Source organism: Gadus macrocephalus, chromosome 23 (assembly GCF_031168955.1).
Source record: "Gadus macrocephalus chromosome 23, ASM3116895v1".
Taxonomy (NCBI): Eukaryota; Metazoa; Chordata; class Actinopteri; order Gadiformes; family Gadidae; genus Gadus; species Gadus macrocephalus.
The window spans coordinates 2,070,245-2,074,826 of record NC_082404.1 but is presented as its reverse complement, the minus strand read 5'-3'; the positions used below and the strand labels follow the sequence as shown (position 1 = coordinate 2,074,826).

General features: G+C 43.2%; 1 long non-coding RNA gene across 1 annotated transcript; it reads right to left on the bottom strand.

Moving 5' to 3' along the window:
• Positions 1 to 2,090: 2,090 nt before the first annotated feature.
• On the bottom strand, positions 2,091 to 4,160 carry LOC132452846 (uncharacterized). The gene is made up of 3 exons (XR_009524524.1): positions 2,560 to 4,160; positions 2,300 to 2,386; positions 2,091 to 2,158 (listed from the first exon to the last, which is right to left on the bottom strand). It is a non-coding gene; the product is annotated as an uncharacterized LOC132452846 (long non-coding RNA).
• Between the last annotated feature and the right edge of the window lie 422 nt (positions 4,161 to 4,582).

Genomic DNA, 4,582 nt, shown 5'->3' with positions numbered 1-4,582 from the left:
TCAACACATTCTCCCAGGTAGATGATAAGACATTTGAGGACACACTCCCTTCTGACATCAGCATCTGCCTCCTGCAGAGACAGTGAAAAATAGTTACTATGCAATGTGGAGGATAGGCAAGCTTTTGAATTCCCATCTCTACCACAAACAGTCGGTGCTTGTACAATTGGATCCATATCACAAATTAATTTGAAGCAGAGCCATACAGGGGCCATCTACGTATGAGCCATCTATGTCAGAGACCACTGACAGTCTCTCTTAGAAGAGGGAAGACTGGATGGCTCTTTGCCTGGTCAGGCCAATCCTGCCTTTTACAGCCCTCTCTCAAGACCTGCCAGTGGTCATTGACGTGTTCTCATCCTGGATGTCTCTGCTTTCAACTAATTTGTGCTGTGGATGAATGTGGATTTGACCTGGAATCAAGGTATTGTTCCTCCAAACCCCCTGAAATGCAACTGTGTTTGCACCAGAGGAAGGGCACCTGCTGCTTATTGCAAAGCCCACACATCCTTCTGCTCGACCGACCGACACACACACACACACACACACACACACACACACACACACACACACACACACACACACACACACACACACACACACACACACACACACACACACACACACACACACCCTACCAACAGTTTAAAAAGACGCAGCATTTGCCAAATTATGACTATAACCATAATCACTGACATCAAAATAAAAAGGGAAAAGGATACCTATCCCCATCAGACAAGGGTTAAAATGCTAACTGTTGTTGGTGGTTAATTATACACAACATCATACCTGATCAAGAAACTCCAGGATCGTGGCAGTTTTTGCTTTGGTTGCTCCTCCTTTCTTTCTGATGATCTTCAGTAGCTGCGTGGAGTACTTGTCCAGCTGGGCCATACATCTCGTCAGCAAGGGAACTGCAGTAACCCGCAGAAACTCGGCATTGATCTGTACATGAGGAAGCAGTGGACAATTGTTTTTTTTATTATAGAAGACCAACTTGGCACAAGAATTCATTATAATCCACACAACATTATTTTACCTTTAAGGCATTAGTATAGAAGAGGTTAAGAAAGGTATACCTCTTGCATCTGAAATAGAGCTGGCCATCTTTCCATGAGGTTCTCGATGGAAGGCTTCTGATCCACAACCTCTTGCCTCCTAAAGTCGAAGGTCCAGGCCATCTTCTCCCGTATGGTTTTCTCATTGTTTCTCTTCTTTACTTCAGTCAGAAGCAATGTTCTCTCTTGCTCCAGGCTTTCTGGAGTCGCAATGCTGGTCTGAGGATAGAAATTGGCCTCACCTCTTCTTGCCTTTTTGTTGTTCTTTGCTGGGAGGGGATAGAGATCTTCTCGTGACTTATGTTTGAGAGTATTCACCATGAGCTCAGATGCAAGTCCATGCGACTTCAGCTGAGTGCGATAGTTGCACATCTTACTCTTCAGTCAAATTTTCCATCCGTAGCTCTCATTGAAGGAGTCTGATTGCCTCAGGCAGGGATGCTTAATTGTCAGAGCCACTGCAACATCACCCAAGTCTGCATCAGTGGGGTATGCCTTGTAGGAGAAAATCTTCTCTGCCAATCTTTCCAGTATGTCGGACAGCATTTTTGACGAAGGCGTCAGTCTAGTTTGGTTCCTGGTGTATTCAGCATTCACTTTCTCGAATTGACCTTCTGTTTCAAAGGAGAAGGTCGGGATGTTGAACTGCTTTGGCCAGGGCTCTGTTCGGAGTCTCCCGGAGGGGCTGCTGCTGAGTATGACTGTGTCACCTGAATCAGTGTGTGCTGAGAAGGAGCTTGAGTCTAGCTCACTCAAATTAGATGAGACACTGTCTATAAATTCCAGAATGATATCACTATCAGGAACAAGCGGTATGACCTTGATGGTGGCAAGATCCTTGATCGAGGAGGTTGTGCTCAGGTTAACAAATGTTCCACCAAAGTCCACATCCTTGTATTGCAGCCTGATGCATCCAATAAGTTGGCATGCTTCTTGGACCTGTTCAATGAGCTCTTCAACGGTCTCTGGCACCAGTGGTAGATCCATCCTCTCTGAGCTGTCGTCACTCTCTGAGCTGTCGTCACTCAACAAGGATTTGCCATATTGACCGATCAAGTTGCGTCTCGGCGTGAGGGTCCAGAAAGCTGCTTCAATACCACCTAAAATAACAAAGGACCGGGAAATACAAAAGACATGGCATCAGCTCGCTCAGGTTTCTACAGATGAATAAAAGCATTTTTTCCGAATGATAGCCTATCTGAGCATGGCTAACAACAAGCAAGGTTAAGGACTGTTATTACCTGGATGTGTTGAAGGAAGGTGAATGTAGATGGTGATGCCCAGGCCACCGATGAAGTGCAGGCTGGCGTCAAAAACGTCCTGGATGTCTTTACACACAACAGGACCAAAGCATTACTTCACATTCACAAACACATTGTGTGGGCATAAAGACAGGTTATAATTGTAATAAGTGCAGATTACAGTGTCAATTAAGTGCCCATTTAACCTTTTTAGTAGAATTAATTATATGCAAATAGGATGTTTTAGAGAAAATGCAGACCTTAAACTTGAATATATCTCTTCAGGGTAATCAAACGCACTCCTCCCACAGTGTAATCCACCAGCGGATATGGATCAGTCAGTTCATCTGGCGCCACAAGTATTACGTCTTTGGTGGAGCTCACTTCAAGTTTAAAGGCCCTGAAGTGTTCCAAGTGCCACGCACTCAGCTTCCGAACAATGAAAAAAAGATTGTCCTTCAGAACCAACATGTGGATGATTTCTGTGAATTCAGGGATCTCTGCCAAAGATCCATGTGCAAGGATCATTCCAGTTCTGTAGTTGAATCCATCGTAAGTGACATTCTTTGCCAGACACACATTGTCCACGGTCGGGTGTTTCAGCCGTATAGCTTGTGCGATCTCCTCTTTCAACACATCAACAGAAAGAGTTGAAACATTTGACACTTCCAGAAGACGTTTTTGAGAGTACATTAATACCTGCTGTGCCATGTGAAATTGGTGTCGCTCTGCCAAAGACAACAACACATTCTTGAAAGATCTTGTATATCGAACAACTCTCTTAAAAAAACTGTGCTTTGCTTCAAATCTCAATGTCCAAAGACAGACTAATGATCCAAATTTACGAATAAGTTGAGGATAGTGTTCCAAATAATGATGCTTAGGCAGCAGGTTGTAGTCTGGGAAAACCTCTTGAAGTCGTACTCTGTGCTCTGAGATCTTGAAATTCAAATATGCAATCGATTCCTCTGTATGAACAGGTGAGACAACAAGGTCCACAATATCCTTTAGATCAGTCAGTATTTTCCATGCAGGTTCTTCAACAGGCACCTTCTGGCCAACAAGGAAGGGGAAAAACCTTAACAAACACCAGTTCTCGTGGGAATTGCCACCTATTGCCTTTCGAGATGCAAAGGTCAATGGCACTGGATGGGGACAATTAACTTTGTCAATCCACTTAAAGGGGAAATGTAGTATAGACTCGTTGAAATATGCAAGTGTAAAGTATTTCTTAGATGTGAAGATGGACAGACATAAAGCTATCTCTGCAGGAACAATCCCTTCAAATAAATCATGGACCAGATCTGGAGGGAAACCGGCAGTAACTTTGAAATGACTGAGTTTCTCAGAAAGGACACATCTCCTCTTGACACCACAGAAATTTTTCAGAGATTGTTCCTCTATGGTTTTGAGATGGTCTGCGTGAAGGGATTCTGTTCTTGATGTAAAAGCTCCACTGTCTACTTGCTTAGTTTGAATTTCTGATTTGGAAGCTGTACAAAATCGGCATACATGACCACCTGAAAAACTTTCAAGAAATCCAGCGATGCTGTGGGCTCCAAGATTGTCGGCTATAACACACTGTACGGTTCCCTTAACAGATTTCCCTAACTTTGGCAAAAACACACCATGCTGTTCCAAGGAAATTAAATCACAAATGAGAGGCTCGAGTACTGCTTCATAGCCATACACCTTCAAATCATTACTTCTGACTAGAAGAGCCAACTGTATCGATGACAGTGAAGATTGACAACCGGGGGACAGATTACCTAAAGTCCAATAGATGGCACAGATTTTATGTTTTCGTCGTGATGTCCCAATGGCATTACATATTTCGAAATCATCAATATAAAGGTTAAGTGAAATTGCCTTTGTCTTTAGACAGAAATGTGTTGTTTCTGAAATTTTCACCATCAAAGGGACAACTGTAAACTGCTTTATCACTCTCGGGTGACTGATATTTCCCTTTCAAATTGGCAGTCTTTATCAATATAGAATCTGAATTTAGAACCTGCTGCAATATTTTCAGCACGGATACATTGTTGGGAAAAATAACCTGCTGAGTACATCACATGTACATTATAAATATAGCTAACTCCTACCCTAGCCTGATGAGCACATCACATGGACACATTATAATATAGTCGACTCTTGCTCTAAACCCAACGAACACATAACACAAACATGATAATATATAGTCAGGTCAAGGCCGGAGCTGAAGGCCCCATCTCCCAGGCAGGCAGATGGTGGACACTCAGACAATGCACCAGTATCATCTCCAGA